This window comes from Pinus tabuliformis, chromosome 8 (genome assembly GCF_031772625.1).
Source record: "Pinus tabuliformis cultivar Carrire ecotype Pingquan chromosome 8, CPIR1, whole genome shotgun sequence".
In the NCBI taxonomy this organism is placed as follows: domain Eukaryota; kingdom Viridiplantae; phylum Streptophyta; class Pinopsida; order Pinales; family Pinaceae; genus Pinus; species Pinus tabuliformis.
The window spans coordinates 874,208,878-874,230,446 of NC_142294.1; the positions used below are offsets into that span (position 1 = coordinate 874,208,878).

General features: G+C 40.1%; 1 pseudogene; it reads left to right on the plus strand.

The window, feature by feature from the left end:
* Positions 1-20,601: 20,601 nt before the first annotated feature.
* On the plus strand, positions 20,602-21,342 carry LOC149238344 (nucleosome assembly protein 1;2 pseudogene; annotated as a pseudogene).
* Positions 21,343-21,569: the final 227 nt, after the last annotated feature.

Genomic DNA, 21,569 nt, shown 5'->3' on the forward strand with positions numbered 1-21,569 from the left:
ATACCAGTCATATGATAAGAGTGTCTCATTGAAGATGCTATTTTTTAGGGAGCTTAGATCTTACGTAAGCTTTGCTCCGGATCCTTTCGTTATGCAAGCGGAAACGACTAATCCTACGAGTTTAACGGGTTAGACCTACAGGTTTAAAGGGAGGACCTAAAAATTTAAAAAAATAAATAGCCGCCCCTTGCTAGCACTCCAAAAGGTTTGCATGCCCCCAGGCATAAAGTACGATTTCAAGGTTACCTCTACTTCATTTCCGTCAAAACATTCGTTTCACCGAGAGAGGCCTACCTCTTTCAGGTTACCCAAAGATTGTCTCGTTCGCGGGCACGAATGAAACACTTCTTTGGCGATGTCTACCAAGATAAACAAAGGTGAGCGACGTAGCCCGCCAACTCACATAACTTTGACAAAAGAATCTTATTCTAGAATAACCCTCTTCCTAGACGGACGGGGTACAGACTAGTCATATTCTCCCGCGGAAACCTACTCTATACCCAAAGTTTCCCTGCCGAAGCAGACCAGGACGCATGCCCCCTGGGTTTCCAGTCATATCCTCTCGGATTACTCGCGCTCATCAGGAGGACGGACCGTGGGTTGAGACACTTCTTGCGTGAAGAGACCATTTAGGGATGGTACATGACTATTTGCGATGCGTGATCCGGGAAATGAAAGTTGGTCCACGAGCTTGACCATTCTTCCTTCGTGCGGAAAACACATTACTCTAAAGAGTGAGGAGACGATGGCTTCCATGCAATATATATAGTCGCGTCCAAGGAGTAGGTTATAATCCAAGGGTCCTTGAACGACCATCACGTTCATTTGAACAGTCTTCCCTTTCAATGTGATAGGCACATTGGGGAGGATCCCTAAAGGTTGACTGGTTCCTTTATCAAAGCCTGATAGATTTCTCATTTCAGGAAAAAGCGCTGGCGAACCAAGTGCTTTCCAAGCAATAGAGGAAAGGATACTCACAGATGCCCCCTCATCAATGATTGTGCCAGCCATTACCATTCTGTATATTTGAACGATAATTCTGAATGGTATGCTGGCTGGCAAGCGGGGTCTGCCTAGTTGGTTCCAGTCGAACGAGACAACTAGGTTGCTTGGTGGTGGGACCGAATAGACGGCCGGATATGACTCTGACGAACTTCCTTCCTGCGATAAAGGAATGGGTGCATTGCCCCCTTGTTCGTCGGAGTTTGTGTTGATGAAGAGAATTTGGATGGTGTCGTCTTTATTCTCCTCTATGATGGTATCATTCGAAGATAGAGCCTCTGAAGGCAAAACCGGGTCAACTGCCGCCTCAACCTTTTGACTTTCGTCAGGTATGGATTCAGACGGTTCATCTTCAATGATAGGTTCTTCGGCTGACCACCTGAGCGGGCCAGCCGGGTTCTCAACTAGCGAAGGACTTGGCAGGAGTTTTTGATATCCAGGAGGAAGTTGCGCTCGTAAAATCGGGCGATCTTCCAAAACTCTTTTAGCCTCGTCTAAGAAGGAACAACGGTGGATGGCATGGTCACCTTCACACAGTTTGCAAGGAAATCTAGCTTTCCCTCTCTGTCCTGGGGCTTCACTTTCGCTAGTTGACGGTGTGCAGTCAACATGGTTATCAGGGGTTGACGCCACCGAATTGTGCAAACGGGGAGACCAGTCCCTTAGTATCCGAGGGATGCAGGGACAATCTCTGTGGAAGTGGTCTCCCTTGCATATGACGCATGGCGATTTAGGCCTTGCCAGTGCTGTGTGTGGATTTTTGTCAGACGACACTTGTTTGCCCCCAGTCGTTTTTGGCTCCTTCTTCTTCTTCTCTTTCTTCTTCTTTTCCTTCTTCTCCTTAGGAACTTGGTTTTTTGTTTTACCAGTCCCGTCAAGCGAAGAGGAAGGAGGAGAGGAAGAATTATATGAAGTCGAAGACTGGTGGGCAATTCTGGTCTGATCTAACTGTTGACTCGACTGTTCAGGAATAGTGGTGTTCTGAACGACATTGGTTGAAAAGAGCCAGACCGGCAGGCCAATTGTCAGTCCTGGAAGTGACAATGTGGCCATATGGGGCGCACCAACATCTCCCCAAGAGGAGAAGGGACTAGGATTTCCACCAAGGGGAATTCCTTGGTTGGTGGGCTCCATCTTTTCAACCTAAAGATCAACGCGGGAATAAAGGGTGATTGTTCCGTTTAAAATATTTTTTTTTTAACGAGGCTTTAGACACAACTTGCTTTTTCAATTTTAGAGAGTCGAGAAAAAGCTAAAGATGACTCTAGTCTCCTTCGATGTTTTAACGAGCCCAAAGTGACAAATGCTCAGATGGACTTTTTCCGTTATAGAGTCTGAAAAAGGCCAAAAGGAACTGCTCTGGAGTTCTAGGCAGAGGGTGTGCCAAACTTTTCACAAAACCGCAGAATACTTTTTAGGGTACGGGCGGTCGATCTTCCTGAATGCTGTGTTCAGTGCATTGCGATCAGTAGGGCGGCCGACACGTCTTCCTAAGGATAAAGGTTTTATGCCTATAGGGGTCTCCCAATATATACGTGACGGTACGTGGGAGCACAATCCGTACTAGCGCTATCGTCCCTCAGGAGGAATCACCCACCTTCAACGAGATCGACAGTCACCAGGCTTTACGACGTCGGAACACGTCTCTAGCCTAGACCTCTATGTTGTGCGTTATGTTGCAAAGCGTTGTTAAGTTCATTCAGTTTATTTTAAGTTGATCTTTTTAGAAGTTTGCCTTTCTAGATCACCACGAGATGTATGGTACAATTCCTAAATGCAGTCTAAAGATGATAAGCAAGCTTTATATCTTTTCAACTTTGAAAATCCTAGCTACAAAGGGAAAAGAAAGACACCATCTTTTCTCAAAGTGCAATCAGCACACTCTAATGCACTTTTCCTAAATCAAGCATGCAAACTATCAAGATGCAAATTCACAATGCAAGTGTTTGTTTTCCGCTTTCTTAGTATTGATGCCTACAAAGAAAGCTTTTTGTACAACTTTGAATTTGCTTTTAAATGACAAGTACAAACAAGTTTACTTTTTCGAAATCAGAAAGGGTAGAAGAGAATACAACACTTTATGACTTTCGAAATGAACACTTGTTTCGACACTTAAAAGTGACAAACTCAAACCAAAAAGCAAAAGCAAATGTATAATCAACTGTAAACAGCCAATGAACTCTCTCCTAAGATCACAATCAACGGATCTGAATCAAGGGCTACAGGATGATTATTTCACTCATGCAAAGGAAAACTGTAAATGATGCCACAAACACATAAAAACACTCACAGTCTTTTTGTACAAAAGGAGGCGGAATTTAAGCAGAGAAAAGGAGTTATCAGACTGGTACCTATGCTGGTTACAGGCTGCAAAAATCAGAGATCAAAACAAGGCAAAACAGAGCAGAGAACCCCAGCTGCACAAGGCCAAACTGGTTCAGCGCAACCTCAACACAGGGGTTTTGACATTCAACGTAGGTAGCCTTCACGGGACCTGCGTTGAAATGCAGAATCCCTTCACTGGATCTGCGCTGAAGGAGAAACTCTCGTTTCTCACTGGTTCTGGGTCACAGATTGCTATTTAATCTACAGTTTCAGGCCAAATCAAAGCAACAAGCAAGGTGTAATCAAAGGGATGCTTTGAGGGAGTACTAAGATCTATCACAAAGGATCATCAAATCATTTGTGAGTCCATTGTTCAGATCATAGACAATTCCAGTGATTGGATCAAAGCAGCAACTGTCTACTTTGCATCTGAGAAGAGCAGATGCAGTTTGATTGTTGCTGTTGAGTCTATGAAACAAACAATGATAGAGACACAAATAAAATGACTAAACAGATCTCCCCAGTGGAGTCACCAATTTGTTGTGGGGAAAAATGCCTATGCAGGACGATCCTATCCACCTAAGGTGTGACAGTGCCTTAGCAACAAACAGAGACAGCTATTCTAATTTTCTTCCTTTATGAAATGAGAAAGAAGAGAGATAAATGGACTTACCGGTGTCTTCTGTTTGTCCTTCGATCCGTTCTCTCTTCTCTTTGGGAGTTCACAGCTACTTGTCTTCTTGTTTTCCCAGCTTCAACGGGTTCATACGAGACCACAAGAGAACAACTACTTGTCTTCTCGCTCGCCCAGCTTCAACAGGTTCCTACAAGATCACAAGAGAACAACTACTTGCGACAAGAGAAGAACACTACACAAAGATAGATATTCACATTCATAACTAGTTTAGGATTAGAAATAAACCAAATACACTAATGCAATCATACATCAAAGACACATCAGTATATAGGAGAAACCAAGATAGCTTTATTGATGAATAACAAGGTTCAGGAAGAGATACAACCCAGAGGGCTCCAATCCAGCATCTCCTTCCCAGCAAATGGAATTCCTATCTTCACCCCCTTCAAAGCATTAAGCACCCAATGATTCCAGTCTCAAACCAACAGCAATTCTTTGCAATAACCAAAATTCCAGCCTCTAGATCTCATGGAGGAGAGATCCATATATAGATGTTTGGAGAGAGGATGAGTCAGCTTGAGATCTGACTAGTGTCCTCTCCCTCTGTCAGTTCTTGATTCCACTTGGAGGTTCTTGCTTCCACTTGGAGATTTGGAACCTCTTACTCATCACCAGTCGAATTCCCTGAGGCAAGTGTCATTTTGGAAGCTTCCTGGGTTCTGACACCTTGAGAAATAAACTTGCCACATGTCCACTCTCACTCAGCGCAGGTAGCCAGTGTTGCCTTTGACATTCAGTGCAGGTAGCCAGTGTTGGCTTTGACATTCAGCGCAAACAGCTAGTGTAGTCACTGAAATGATCCTGAATTGACTTGTTTTTGAGCAGTTTCTGGTGGAGAACTTCTGTGAATTGCTGTGGTTTGTTAGCCTTGTTCCTCTAGGGGTAGGAACAACATGTTTAGGGACTTTGGATCCCTTAGATTATGGACATTTCATGCTCAATGCTGTAAGGCACAAAAATGTCTATAACAGATCCGGAAATGGAGTTTCAGCTAAGAGAAAGGAACCTTTCAACACTTGAAGAGATGCAGAACAGTGCAGTAAATGTAGAAGCTCATTTGCTGATCCGAAGGGCAAAGTTGAAGGAAGAAGAGATGAAAAATATAGATCCGAAGGAATCGACATCTCTAGAGGTAAAACTTGACATTTTTGTAAGTGCAATGGAAGAGATGATGCAAAAGATCGCTACAAGGAATGATTATGATGTTCAAGCCCATAGCTTGCTGATTGAAAAAGAACAAGTTGCTGCTCCAAAACATCTTCTTTCTTATCCTAGTTGTCATAGATCTGATAATGATTGTTTTATAGATCATCTTGGAGAAGAGAAATCTGTTGATATGATATATATGCTTGATGATGTGTTGTATACTGATGATTTGCCTCAGTTTGATCAGTATGATGATGATTATGTCCTCCAAACAGAAGCTAATCTTGCAGACAAATCAGCAGCTAGTTTGTGGGAGGAGGAAGTTCGTTTTTAGCAGCTCGAATACAGTGATCAAATGATGCATATCAGTTATGACAATGACGAGGAAAGTGCAGCAAATTTTGAAGTAAGTGAAGGATCTTTGCCTTTTTGTTTTGCTTCGTTTCAGTTCATCAGAGACAACATTCATGCACTCAGAAATCAATTGTCGACAAGTCTTGATCTAGACCACCTTGAGAGCAATGAAAACCTTGTTCAAGACTTCTCATATTCAGATATCCAACCCCCAAATGCCATTGATTGTCAAGTTGCACATGAAGACATGGAAGCTAGCACATATGATCAAATAATACAAGAAGATTCCCTACCTTTTTGTTTTGAATCATTTTAGTTTTTGAAGGGTAAATTGCATAGTAAATCTTCAAATGAACAGCTTGTAGGAAGGACAGATAACGAAATTCTTGAGCAAGTTGTTAATAAGAAATCTTCCCCTGAAATGATTGATGAAATCATTTTGGATACAAAACCCTCCCTAACACCAAATTTTCAGCCACCAAACGCAATTGAAGATCAGATTATAGATGAAGGCGTGGAATCTGAAATACATGATCTAATGATGCAAGAGGATTCTGTACCCTTTTGTTTCGAAGCATTTCAGTTTATAAGGCAGAATCTTTGTAATATCTCTAAAGAAAAATATGAACAGCTAGTAGGATGTCATACAGTTTTAATGGATACATCACAATAGTCTTCTCAAATTTTTGATGTTCCTATTGCGCGTGTGTTGGATGATGTTTGTTGTAAAAGTTCTCCCCCATTGGCTAACCATGTGCCAGATAAGAATGTTGATAATAATCTTATTCAAAAGTCGCCTTCATTGTCTTGTTTAACAGATTGCTCATTGCATACCCCATACCAAGGTTTGTAGTCATATGAGTAGATCGACAAAGGAGACTTTTGTTCTGTTTGGAATCAACAACAGAGTTTGGTTATTCATGAAATTCAGGATCCTTTTGACAGCCTGCTGCTATCACCAAAGAAAGACAGCACAGATGTGAGGAAAATCTTAATATTCAGCTATGAAGACTACTTGGACCAGAGCAGTAATGTGTTAATGGAAATCAATAGCGATGTTTATGAAGATCCTTTCGCAGTATTCTTGAAGTCATCCAGTCAATTCATGTTTTGCAAGTTTATCAGCAGTCAACTTGAGTCCAAGTTTTCATGGGAGTTGCCTTTCGATTCTTCCCTTTTCCTGCGCATCAGAAAGCATTTGGGAAGAAATCAAATATTAGCCATGATGCTTACATGGTTGCATTGGTTGTTCCATTTCACTTGATCGAGTGGTGAAAAGAACTGTTAGAGTAGGTTTTGATGAATAAGCTCTGTTTTGACCATCATTTCCAGTTTGTCGGTTGTGTTTAAGTATCGAGTCAGTTTTTAGTTGAGTGAGAGTCAATTTATGTCATCAAGTTGTTAGTTTGTAGTCATGTATTTCAGCTTGAGTTTTTTACTCCATTGCCCAATGGAGAAGGCATTGGTCTGCTCTCCCAAAGGTCTGTAGTTCTTGGCACCTCCAAGGAGCTACCATCCCCATTCGAGCCAATGTTAGTGTCAGTCTTTGTAGCCTTCCTCCAGTGATCAAACATGCTCTTACAAAGTCATTTTAAAGTGTCAAGGTCAAATTTTGTCATTTCAGTGAGTCTTCAAGCAAAATTTGGTCACTAGGTATTAGGTCTAGGGTTTGCTTTTACTCATTTTAAAGTTATCCAAATGTCGGTCCATGTCACCATTCAGCTGAGTGTACCATCATTCAGAAGGTTGTCATCATCATGTCAGGTTCCACTGGTTCATTTTACACCTTGTTCATGCTTTAGTTGTGCCTAAGTAAGGTTCATTTCCCTCTCCTAGGGTTTTGAAGGCAATTTCTCTTGGATGGTCAAATCATCAGCAAAACTTGTATCCTGTTGTTCATACACCTTCCCCTATCCTTAATGTACCTTATTAAACACTTCCCATCACTGAGATCCCCCAAATTCCTCATTTTTCCACAAACCCTAGTTTCTTGCTACAACTTGAAAATTTTCTAAGTTGGGCCTGTGTTCAGCCCTTTTGGACCCCTTACCCTCACTTAATATTTGAAATTCCACTTTCCCCTGCCTCCTAACATCCCTCCCTACTTCCCAAAATTTTCTCAAGAATTTAGAAGCCCCTTATCTCCTTCATTTCGACAAATCCCCTATTCCACACATCGGGATAGATTTTACTCCAATGATGTTTTTGAGCAATAAAAGATGAATTTGGGGAAAATGAGAGAGTTTTTTGTCCAAAATATGCCAAGGAAGAAAAAACTCCACTTTTTACACAGGTGTCATGTTTTTATAGAAATGTCAAAAATACAGTTTCCTCGGGAGAATTGATGCACCTCTGAAGTGACCTTGGGAAAATCACGTTTTCTCCTAGATTGGTTGGCCAAATGACTTTCTTGATGAGTTAAATGATAACTAGACACAAATATCTTTCCAATGAGCTATCATGAGATCAATTTGGAGTTGAGGAAGACCTTAAAAAGTTGACTGCAACAACACTCTACCTTTAGGCAGCCTCATTTGGCACATTTTGACCATTCTTGGGAGATTTGATTTTTGATAGGGCAAATAAACTCAAAATTGAAAAATTCTAGTTGGATTGGAACGTAGACTCAAATTCCTTTCCAATGAGCTATCCTGTGCCCAATGTTTACACCCGGAAGGCCTCCAAAAGTCTCCTTCAAAAAGCACTACGTATAGGGCAAGTGGCACGACACACATAACTGGCACGGCGCATTGGGCTCACATTTCTAGTGTAAAAATACACTGGCGCGGCGCATAGAGAAGCCACGGTGCTTTGGGCTTCAGGCGCGACGCATAGAGATTCCTAGCCCAATTTTATCAAAACTTCATCAAATCACCCAAATCGCACGGATTTTCCTTGTGACAAGTAGGTAGAGCCTCCTTCATTGTGTTTTATCCAAGTTTGTGCTTATATCATGGTGGCTGAAGAATGGTAATTGTTTTAAACACAAAATCAAACCCTACCATTTGACATTCTAAGATACTTGATGCCTAGGGTTTGAATAACCATTTTTCTACCAAATCTATCATTCCTCAATCACTCCCTACTCCATTTTCCCTTGATTTCCCTATTCCCGAAATTCACTAATCCCCTCTTCCCATTCCCAAAGCCACAAACTCAAACTCCCAAACCCTAGTCCCATACTAAAAACTCCCAAACTACTCCCTAACCCCTGTTCCCTTGATTAAACCCTACCCCCAGCACTCCCTAAATCACTCATTATTTGTTCTTCCCCCTATAGTTGTATCACTCTTCCCCTTGGTGGCAAAAGTCAAAATACACCATCAAGACAGTTCAACACATCACAGCTCACCTATTTCTCATCAAGGCAGCTCCAAGGCAGTTCATCCACTAGCAGTGATGGCATCTGATCCTTCATATGAGTATGAAGAGGGGACACATAGTGACTCACCAATAGGAGTACATGCACCCAGGAGACCTCATAAAAGTGGCAAAACATTCGGGAGAATCCCCAAGCTGCCCAAAGGAGGAGGGTGGAGTTCACTTCACTTGAGCAGGAGGTTAATGTCGATCGAGAGTCATGGCTTGAAAGAGCCAACATCCACTTAGAGAGACTACTAGACAAGGCTGACAAGGAGAAGGCATTGCTGAGACACATGGCTTTTCATTACATGGCGAGGAACAAAGTTTGCAAGGCGCGAATCAAGAATTTAAAAGCAAAATTAAGGAAGGCATCAAAGAGGCAAAAGAGGAAAAGGAGCATGATCAACTTTAGACATTGACTAAGGCTTCTTTGGCCCATCATAGCACTTGATAGAGAAGACTCAGCCCAAATTTCAAGAAATTTGGAGCAATTTTTGCATTTTGGAAATTTTTTGCACAAAAAACAGAGTTTTCCTCCCTATGCGCCACGCCACGTGGCACTCGCTTTTGCTAGAGGGCTCCAAATCATAAAAGCTTTGCATTTCTGTATTTTTCATGAAAAGTTATGCTTGCCTACTTATGGCCAAGAAATTTGGGCAAGTTTTGAGCCCTCAAAAGGTCAAAAAACACTCAAAAAATGACCTCACTGCCCCTATTTTGACACACAAGAAGCAGTGTTGGGGGAATGGACTTTTGGAGGGGCAAATGGAGTCCAAATTGAAACATTCCACTTGGGTTGGAAAGTAGACAAAGACCTTTCCAAAAAGCACACCTAGATCTCATTTGGACATTGGGAAGGCCTCCAAAAGTGGGTCCAAACAGGTGCTACACATAGAGAATCAGGTGCTATGCATAGAGGAAAAATTGCCAGTTTGCCCAAGTTTTGCTCTATTTTTCGCCCAGCTTCGCCTAGTGTGACTTTTTCACTTTCCTAATGGAAAATTTTTGATGTAATTTCATGTATATTGATGGATCGTGATGTAAATATGTGAAATTCTCACTTGGTAAGGTAGATTCATCAGTTTAGAGCTTGTTTGAAACTGAATGAATCAGTTCCCTTGTTTTTAGAGGCATGATATTAGGTTGCCTAGTTTATAGTTCTCAGTTTAGAATCAGTTGGATCAGCTCCTAAACTCATGATCTTGACCCCTGGAGGCTAGGATGAGTTGTTGTTTGCCTATATCTTATGTTTTTTTAGTCATTAGCATGGTTGGACACTTGGGATTGTTTGGCACTCCATTGTACATCTGATTTCTGCATTTTTGGCAAAGGAAAGACCAGGGTTTTGCAGCACTTGTTGGGATCCTTGTGGCTCTGTGTTTTGATGTTGTTTTTCTTCATCTAATTGTAAGTTCATTGATGTTTTATGTATTCCATTTCCCTTCTCTTTTCTTATGAAATTAAACAAATTGAGTGACAAAGGTAGAATTCATGAGTTTGTTGTGCTCTGCTTGAAACTTTGTTTAGTTTTACATGTTTTTCATCTGTTTGGAGAGGATTCTTGAAGCCTCTTTCCCTCTTCAGCTCCTCAGCAGTCTTTTCCATCCATTTATTTAATCCAAAGCATCAAAACTACTGCCTACCTTGCCCCAACTGGAACTCTACAAAAATTTGGCTTCATCCCCATACCTAAATTTGCCTTTCCCTTGATTCCAACAAAACTCCCAAAAAATCAAATCAAATCCTTGCACTTCATACCTAGCCTAAAATTAGTTTATATTTCAATCATCTCAAGCCCCATCGATTATATTTTGCTGAGATTGACCCAGAGAGAGCCTTCTTCTGTCCTCATAGGGCTAGCTACTAGGCTGAGCGTGGTTTGATGTGGACCTAGAATCTTACCTTTTCAGCCTCAAGGAAATCTAGGCTCTAACACCTTCCACTCCCCTAGAAATCAAAGAATAGTGTGCCAGTGCTATTACAGCAGGGTTGGAAGGGATTGGAGGTGCAGTGCATGACTGTACCAACATGTTGGAACAGGCACTTGAGGTCCTCACGACGTTGCAGGAGGACCCCAACATCCAGCAGTTGGAGATAGAGGCACGCGAACTCCAGCAATAGTATGACAACATTAGAGGGACTACGTAAACTGTAGTCCTTACTCAGCGACTTGCAAGGATGCAGCAAGCCAAGGAATTAAAGGAGCAGGTGGATGCGGCACACCATAAAGAAGAAGTTCTCAAAGCACGCGTCCAACCATGGATCGACGAAGCCTTCACAATCACGACAGATATTGAAGGAAAGCTCATGCAGATTCAGGGGATGCATGCATAGATGCAGTACAGCATGCCAGAAATAGAGGTCTCAGAAGGGAGAATGCAGCAAGTTCAACAAGCAATAGCTAATTGCGCTACAGACATCAGCACCGTAGGGGAACATTTGGAGGGACTGCGCACCAAGATCGTCGCGTTGATAGAGTGACTCGAGAGTGAGTCATGATGTTTGTGTTGGGGGCCTGTTGGGCATTGAATCCCCCCATAGCATGGTTTGGGGCTCAAAGCCAAAGTTTTGAGTAATATTGTTGTAAAGACTCTGTGAATTGTGGGCGCGTAGCGCAAATTTTATGTTAGAGCCATAGGGTTTTCTGCCCTAAGTTTTGAATGTAGTGTCATCCTACCCATGGTCCGCGGACCATGAGATTCTATAAATAGAGCGAGGCTCTAAGTTGTAAAGGAATGGAATCTGATAGATAGAATAAGATAGCGAGCATAGAGCAAGAGTCTAAGTATATTGGGTCGTAGTAGTAGGAAGAGGCTTTGCAACTGAGTGCGTAGAGGCCTAGTAGAGTCTGCAGCTGAGTGCGCAGGGCGAAGTCAAGTTTGTAACCAAGAAGGAAGAATAATAAAGAGAAGTTTTATTTGAATTCCGTGTATCTATTATTATGTTATTACATGTTTGATATCAATTGCAATTATATTATTTATTTATTGCACGCCTTGGTATGAATGGTGAATATTGTTAAGAATAACTGAAAGCATATAGATAAGCTAAGTTAATCAACTAATATCAGGTTACTAATAAGGCCTTGGGTAATAACATTGTTCGGTCCTCGAGTAGGACTGCGAATATAGTCTCACAGGCTACGAGGTACTGATAACTGTGCGTAGCGACGTGCTCGCAGGGTCAAACTGCGGACCACTGGAAATCATCAAACATCTCCAGGGTGCGGAAACGTAGTTCTAGCACCCTCCCATACTACTTCGGGTGAGACCTCAGTCCGCGCTCCGCAGACTATTGCCGAAAGGGCCAGTAGTACCGGGATTTGTTTGCCTAAATCACCACTGAACCTGGGTCATGCCCCAACAAGCCAACAAAATGAACAAATAAGAGTTAGTGATTAGAAGTTTCAGTGAGTTCTAGGTGTGCTACAGATAAATTGACAAGGTATGCTAGGTAGTGTTAAGGCATGCTAGAGGATAGGGCGACATGCCAAGATGTCATAGGTGCTAGGGTGTAACAACACGTGTCAAGGAGTGATAAAGAGTGCTAGGGAAAAATAAGGGAGAACTAGGTAAAAATGCATGGAAATAAATGAATAAGAGTTTGTGACCAAGAGTGTCAATGATGTCTAGGTGTGCTAAGGAGAGAGTGACAAGGTATAGTATGTAGTGCCAAGGAATACTAGAGTTTAAAGGTGTTAGGCCAAGATGTTTCAGGTGCTAGGGTGAGCTAGGGAGTGTTAGCGGGTGTCAAGGAAACATAAGGAAGCACTAGTTCAAAATGCATGGAAATTAATGAATAAGAGTGTGTGAGAGGGAGTTTCAATGAGTTCTAGGTGTGTTAAGGAGGGATTGACAAGGTTATATGCTAGGCAATGCCAAGGTATGCTAAACTACCAAGGCATGTCAGGAAATTCCACGGTGTGCTAGCGAGTGTCAAAGCATGCCAAGGAATGTAGGGGATGTTAACGCGTGCCACATAGTGCCAAGTCGTTCTAAGACATGTAAGGTGCTATGGCATGTCAAGATGTAAATTCTGTTGCTTAATTGTTTTAGACCAAGGTTGGATGTGATGAGCCTTGTCTTGGCAACTTGTTAAGTGAGATGAGTGAGATTGTACATGAGTACCCTAAGATGAGTTACAAGTAGTTCTTAGGTGAACAAGCCATATGTTGAATTTCCATGACACATGAGAATCCGGGTTTGGCATTAGAATTTTTTATGTGAACACGCTCAAGTGCCACAACACATCTACTATGCAGAATGAAATCTACCATGAAAGAAAAAATAATGGATTGAACGCACATAGTTTAGGGTCTGCACATCTTCATATGTTATTGATTATTATTGTGATATATAATAGCCATTTATATGTCTGGTGTAAGACTCCTCTGGAGATTTCTATCAAACAAAAACATCTCTATGGTAAAAGGTGTACTGTCAGAGGTTGCTCCATAAAAAATAGCAACCAAAAGGGACCTTACTGTGCACACAAATGAAGAATTAAGAATATTGTTATCTATGAGTGTTGATGTGGAGGTATGGGACAAAATTACACAGGCAACGTACCTTTTTGTTCAACTAATCAAGATCTAAAAAGGAACATGTGTGATTATATATACATGTGTGATAGTATTTGGAGAAATGCAAACCTAACCCACAAATTTGTTGACATTTTGCTAGAGCTGACCTATAATTGTTCCTAAATTTAATAAACATGTAAAATAGGATTGACTTTTCAATACAAAATATAAATTGATAGGAACATGGCCAAATTGTGAAAGTGTAAAAATTGGTATGGTTTAAAGGGACCGATCCCTTTGAAAAGTCTTAAATGTGGTAATGAAGTTTGAGCCTCATTCTAGAACCCCTTTGGGCATCCATCTTAGGAATTGGTGTAGGATGCAACACTTCAGAATAATTTTTGTAGCAGTGATGTCAACACTTGTATAGTGACATGGGGTAGGAGTTTGCCTGTCAAAGCTCATTGGTCTACTTTGGAATTTCTCTAGGGTGATGCCTTAGATGATTTGGAGTATGGGGGCCTTATTTGATATTTAGTTTTCATTGAAGAAGATTTTGAGGCTACACACTGTAGAAAAACCCCTTATTCTAAATAGGGAAGCACATGCCACTGAAGAAAGTAACAACAAGTACACAGATTTGAAACTCAAATCACATCACTATTTATTACTCTTTGAAACAAGAAATAACTAAAAATTTCAAACACTACTATTCACTTTTCCTTTAGTCTAGAAGGTACAACTAATATGGAAACATGTACAACAATGTCTCAAATTTCTTAACTCCTAATCCTAATGCACCTTCCTTGCATGGATAGATAAGACAATTACAGTTTGCTGCTATTGAATATGATATGCGATATGCAAACATTCTTCCTTATCTAAGGCTGATAATTAATAACTAGGGAAGTGCTCCTTTTAACTGTGCATACAGAAACTAAATAAAGTAAAGAGTTTCGCTACTCTAGGTGCCAGAAATGAATCCACTCCTATGGTAAGTGCTTTTCCCATAACAAGATATTAAGGACTTAGAAACTTTGTTGCTTCCTTCAAGAGACATGAATGCCAAATAGAACTAAGCTATCATATGCTATCCTCCAAATTCATTCACCTTTAACAGAAATCTTGTGCCCAGAAAAAGACAAGAGACCAATATCCAACAAAATTCATTGACTAGCCAAAGACCCTTGTGCTCAAACAATGTGATAATAAGGGAATGCCAACTAGGGTGGAATATTTCACCACCGAAATTGACAAGAGATAGAAGGGGTCAAAAACTATCAGACCTAATGCTCAAGAACAAATGAATTTATCCACACTTGGTGATCCAAAATGAATTCAATCCTTCTTTATTTATAGATTTTGCAGAGGGGTTTCATATTCTTAAGTGATTGAGTAAACCTTACTCCAAACCCCAAATTTGGTTTTTTTAAGCCCAATTTCCCCAAAAATTTCCCAACAATGGGTATTTTCTAGTTTTTTCCCCTTTATGGAGGATTATAGTCTACGGGGATGGATAGGATATTACGTCCCATTTGTCCTCAATTTGTAGAGGACGTGACATGGCACCTAATAAAAGAAACAGTGCTTTAGTTTAAGAGGTAATAACTAAATTCTTATTTCTTTCCACATAGGACATACATCTTTCAAAAATGATCATGGGGTACAAATACTACAAAATGCCTAAATCTTACTAGCATTGTCATAGTCTAAGAATAAAAACCCTTTCAAGTGAAATGAGGTCAGTACCACATACTACAAGCACAAATGACAAATTCAAAAACAATATACTTATTCAATGAAAGAATGACGAATCATAGTAGTGCACTTTAAATTTAATAGCTCTTGAGTTGCGGTGCCAATCAAAATTTCTTAGGCTGGATCATAATTAAGTACTCAATGTTGTTTTGGGTTCAATTTGGGGAAAAGGAGGAGCTCTTGGTGACAATGGGATGATCAGGCTTTTCAAAAGGGAGCTCTGTTATACTTTTCAACATACAAGCCATTCATTCTAGTGGAGGAGATATACAGAAGCCTTTCATAAGGACCTTTCCAAGATCAATTTGGAGGAAAATCCATCTTCAAAGCTTATAAATAGTTCTAGATTCAAACAAGAGTAGTCATTTTTCAAAACAATTATTAATTCCCAAGAAATTGGAGCCAAGTTGACATGTTGACCATTTATTCTTCTACTAGACAAGGAAGCATTTATGAAAATTCCTTGGCCCTTTGATCCAATATTTAATGTAAATCTATTGATTAGAAATGTAATAAGAGATGCAGTTTATATTCAGGAAAAGGGAAAAGTAGAGGGCCAGTTAATAATTATCTCTAGAAAACTCTTAATAGAATCCTAACATATTTGAAATGGAAAAGGATAACTCCATCATTATTTTTTTCTTTAGAAACTTTACTAATTTCCATGATTGAAGCATGTATTCATGCCTTGAAAGAAGCTCACAAATGCTTTTGATATTTGTTGAAGCAAAGAAAATGTGCAAAGTTACACTCACATAGAGGTATGGAAAAAAAGTATGTGGAGCTTGTTGTCCCAGACTCCAAAAAAAGAATGGACAAAAGGTGAAAAAACCAAGTCAAAAGGTACATGTAGCTTTTTTCATGCAGAGGCAGGTGTTAACTCCACACTCTATAGTGAAGGATTTGTGGCGCAAGCGACACAAAGTTTTGCATGCAGAAATTTGGATTAAAAGGAGTGGAGCTTGATGCTACATGTCCACTATTACCCCACTTTCTATATGAGTTACAGGAGATAAAAATAATGAGATACGGGAGATATAGAGTAGATACTATTGTTATTCAAATTTAATAAAAAATATTACTATGTCTTCCTCGACATAAAAGAAAAATCTTCCATAAAATATTTTCTCCATGAACCTAATTTAAAATGAATCTCTTCCATTGATGTGCCCAGTCGCATATAGAAATGATGTCAATGGGCCAATTTAAGTTTAGAAAATTCACAATTAGTTTCAATTGTAAGATCTCCTATTTTCAATTCAGATTTCAGTTACAAGTAGTGAAACAGGACTCGCCGATCAATCGTGATTAATCATGAGTTGGAATCTACTCACTCTACAATTGATCTGATCTAAATATTTGTGATTCTAACTCACGTTGACCAAGTTTAACTCATGGTCAATGCAATTTTGACTTGGGCCTTGCCGATTAAAGCAGATTCCTGCGATTGATTCCAATTTATTTGATTTTCAGCCTTGACTCGATAAGCATGAGTTTTTCAAGTTTAGGTATGCCGCATTGCTAAAAACTAAACGTCATTCGTTCCAAAATTTATTTCTCATTTCTCAGGCCCAAAACTCATACATCAAGACCTTCAGTAATCAATCACTACTCACTATTACATAGTCTAGACTCAATATCGGGGAACTGCCAAGGTGATCCTAAGTCCAGACTCCATATCGGGCAGTCACCAATGTGTGCTATATCCATACTCCATATCAACCCTCGGGTAATTGCGCGTCACCTTTAGCGTGTGTTACCTTTAGGCTTAGTCTCTTCACTATTCAACAATCGAGGTACATTGGTACTTGGCTTAAATAATAGGTATATTACTATATTGAAGTTTCAATGTCATTTTCAATGGCATGTTTCAAGTTCCACTGTTCAACAATCGAATGTTAGACATATTCCTTTGGTTATGACTTTTCAACCCTATAAATGGGGCTTAAATAGATTTTTAAAATCCACTAAGAAATGGTTTCATACCAACAATCGACCAAGTCATCAAGCATTCCTTCCTTGGTTGATGTCTTACCGACTTCAAAGGCTTTAACCATCCATTCACAACTTTGGGTACTTTTGTTCTTCCAGAATCTATTATTGATGTATTGGTTCAGTTGTATTATGCTAAACGAACTTGCAAATTCAAGATTACAATGCAATATATGTTGATAATATTTCCTTTATGTAGAATTTCCTCATATATACCTAGTTGTGTTTCAAGGTCATAATGATATATTAGGTCGAAATGTGCTTGTGTTGATAGACATATTCCTCTTTGACCCTTAACAAAACCTCATATCCTTTAAAACCAACCCTCTTTTTTGCGAAGTTATATATGGCATTTTTAGTTTTAATTTTTTATTATATTTTACAGGTGCCAAATTAAATAGAAGGCACAACTACAAATCTAAACAGAAGCCGCAATTTAAACACAAGTCCAAAACAACAACAATGCCGAGGGAGAAGGACTTTGCTTGGGATAATTGTGACAAGATTCTTGGAGACCCTAAGATCCTTTGTAAATTTTGCAAAGAGAAATGTAGTGGAGGAATTTATAGATTCAAGTACCACCTTGCACAAATACCTAGCCATGATATAGGTATCAGCAAAAACGTTGAAAAAAATGTCAAACACCAAGCAACCTTGGCCATTGATATGTTGAGTTAGCATAATGCAAAGAAAGAAAAGAAAAAAGAAGAAATAGGAACTCCTGGAGTTGACAATTTTTCTTTCACTACCCCATTATCATATCCTTCTGTTGAATCCTCAATGTAGTTCCCAAGTTTCCCACACATGCCTCCAAGTCCAAGACAAACTCAAGGCCAAATGAATCCTCCTGCATTCAACATTGGAGGTGGAAACATAAACACCTTTTTTTCTCCCCACACAAAACCCGATTCCCAACCTAGCTTGGATACCACTGGTTGGAAAAAAAATATCCATAGTCAGGCAAGGAAGACCATTGCTAACTTTTGGTACTATTCTGACATACCTTCCCACTGTGACATAAGTCCTTATTAGCAAGCTATGATTGATGCAGTTGTTGTTGCAGGTCCAGGGTTCAAAGCTCCTTCATTAGAGAGCATTAGGACAAATTTTCTATTAGAAAGTGTTGAAGATGCCATGCTTGTGCTATATGAGTTTTGTTCATCATGGGTAGTGTTAGAATCGGTCTTGTCAGTCCTTCGTCAGAGATCAAAACTCTATGTGCATTTCATTTTTTTTGGGGTGTCTCACTCAATTCACCCAGTTGCATTTCGCTAGGAACACGCCATTATCTGATTGAAGGGTCTCTTCACTTGTTTCCCTCATGTTTATACCTGCTGGGTTAGTCGAAAATTTCTCAAAGTTCATCAAAGTTCATTTCATGTCATTTGCATTCATAGATGCTATTTTGGTCCAGAAAAGAGTCATTTCACTTTCTGGGTCCAGGGTTTGTCTTCAGAAGGTTGAATAATGCCCGCATGCCATGAGGATGTTTTCAATACGTTTTCATTTCAATATTCCCATCATTAATAATTCTGAAGGAAATTTCTTCTTCAAAACTCTGTTTTCAAGAAGAAATCATTAAGCTTGTTTCATACATGATTGATAAGGGTTTTCAAGTTTTACAGTTCTTCAGGCAGCCCTGGTCATCTTGCCAGGTTTCAGCAGCTCCTATCCCTGCAAAACAATCAACAGAAGAACCATCATTTCAGCTAAAGAAGGTCAGAGAAGGAAATGAAAGACAGAATTTGTCAAAGTGCCAAAGTTGTACATACTGAACAAAGTGGGTTATTACAAAGAAAAAATCAAAATTCATGGTTCAATGAGATATTGTCCACTTTCAACTTTCATTTGCACTCAATGAGATATCAAAAGCTTAAGAGAGAATTCAAGTGTGAAAATTCGAAGAACAAAGCTATGATATTAAAGTCGTGACTGTGTGAAGATGGCGCGCGACGCATAGGGTGACAGTCGTGGCGCACTGGGGAGGCACGGAGCACTGGGCGCGACTACGCAGTGCAATTTAACACGGGCGCGGTGCACCCAGGAGGCGCAACGCATTGGGCCTCCTGTGCGGCGCATAGAGCCCCAAAGGCCAAATCACTTCCGCTTTGTGAAAATTCGATTTGTTTCAGTGCAATTTTCTCCAAGTAATTTTGTCAAAGCCTGTTTAATGATTTTTGGCTATGGTATTGTGGTTTACAAGCGAAGAAATCAAAAAATTGAGTGGTGAATCCAAGTCAAGGTAGGAACCATCTATAGAGACAGTTGAAGGTCAATATTAGCGTGTGGTTGAGAGGCCAACAGAAGAAATAGAGTTATCTTTCACAGGTTTTATATGGGGCAGGCACAACAGCGATATCGGGTAGCATGGACAGGGCGACAGGGTTATGCTAGGAGTTGTGCGGAAGGCAAGTTTCCATTTGGAGTTACTTGTCTGGGAATGGCCCTCAGAAATGCATTGTTCTTGAGATTCCCAAAAGACTTTTCTTACCTAAAAATGATGAAATAAATGCTAAGCATGGGTATAAATGGACGGTGGCTGTGATTCCATGAGAGAAAGAAATGTGTAGGATGGATAGGACTGTCAAAGAATGCATTTCTGCAGGTATTCTGATGTGCAACCAGGAAAGCTTAGCTGCTATATATCAACCTGATATATTCTCAAAACATAACTACTCACCAATTGTCAGTCTTCCAACTGATGATCATCATCAGCCTGATGGGATTGATGTGTTGGTTGATGATAGAATTGCTAACAATCGTAAATCAGGCACACCATGGTGGGAAGCCATTTACCAATGTCACAGGTAAATGAGGATGCAGTTGCTACTTACAGGGAAGAAGTGGACACACAAACGAATATAATGCTCTTACATTACCGGCGGTGGTGCAATGAAAGACAAGGGGAACCGGTGCTTGCGGTTGTAGAAGAAGACGATGTGGCATCTGCAATTATCCAGCAGATCTCAAGTAATGGCATAAGTAAACTTGTTATAGGATCATCTTTTCGCAATGCCATTACAAGAAAATTCAAAGGCATTAAATTACCCGCAACTGTTGGGAAAAATTCCCCTGATTTTTGTACCGTATCTGAGATATCAAAAGGCAAGCTTATTTCGATCCACTCATCTACATCTACAGAGTTCAAAACTGGCAATTCTGAGTATTCCAGTTATCATCCCAGTGGCTTTTCATATATGAGCGACTCCAGGTATCAGAGAACAGAGTCAGAATTCAAAACATCTATTCAGCCTTACTCTCAACCCCTCCCATTTCTGAGAAATCAATCTCTTTCAAATAGTAATCAAGTTAGGAGGAAGTCACAGCACCTCCATTCCAGCAAGCACAATTACAAATGTCTCAATTTGCAGATCTAGCACAATTTCAATGATAAGTCAAACCTCAAGCATTCTTGAGGGGTATGGAGTTTATGAAAATGAAAATGGAAGGTCTTCAAACGTCAAGATTGGAAGGCTATAGTTCAATGAGCATAGAGGAAAGAGAGTTTCCTAAGGAGGATGGAAAACCAGGAATGAAGATCACTTCATGGGATTTGAAATCCATCTTTATCACAGGAGCAGGTGGCAAGGCATCCGGACATTCAAGTCTGGTAAATTCTTTAAAGGACAAGTTGCAAACTCTTGTTGGAACCTCTTCCGGATATATTGAATCATTACCTCCCAAGATAAAGAAGCGAGTAGAAACATTGCAAAAAATGCAGGCTGAACATGATGAGCTACTGTCCAAGTTTTTGGAAGAGAAAGTAGCATTGGAGGCGAAATATCAGAATATGTATGAACCTTTGTACAGTAAGCGCCATGATATTGTGAATGGAATAACCGATATTGAAGATAATAAAGAGGAGAAAACAGCGCAAGCTTCGAAGGAAGATAATATTGAAGAAAAGGGTGTCCCTGAGTTTTGGCGTACTGCCATGACCAATAATGAGATTTTGAGAGTTCAGATTACAGATCGTGATGAAGATGCCCTGAAGTTCTTGAAGGATATAAAATGGTCTTGCCTTGATTATGAGAAAGGCACTGGTGTTGATCGTTCAATAGAAACTAGGGATAGTGAACGGATCCTCCAAAAGGCTATGCAGGAGAAAGGTGCGCAAGAGGGTAGATTGTTATGCATGACTGACTTATCATTATTACAAAGAAAAAGTATTCACTGGTATTGAAGGAGGTATGGTTGAGTTTAGCGAAATTGCAGGTGGGCCCGTTCATTAACAATACATTTTTTCCCTTCATTAAAGGCGACATCTTATTTAAAAGCCATTTTATTAAAAGACAGTTGTTATTCAAACGGAAAAAAGGAAGGCGAACAGTGACTGTCTTCAGTTATGACTCAGAAGATCTACGCTACATTTTTGCCTTCTTAATTGGTCATCAGAGAAATTAAAGTGTA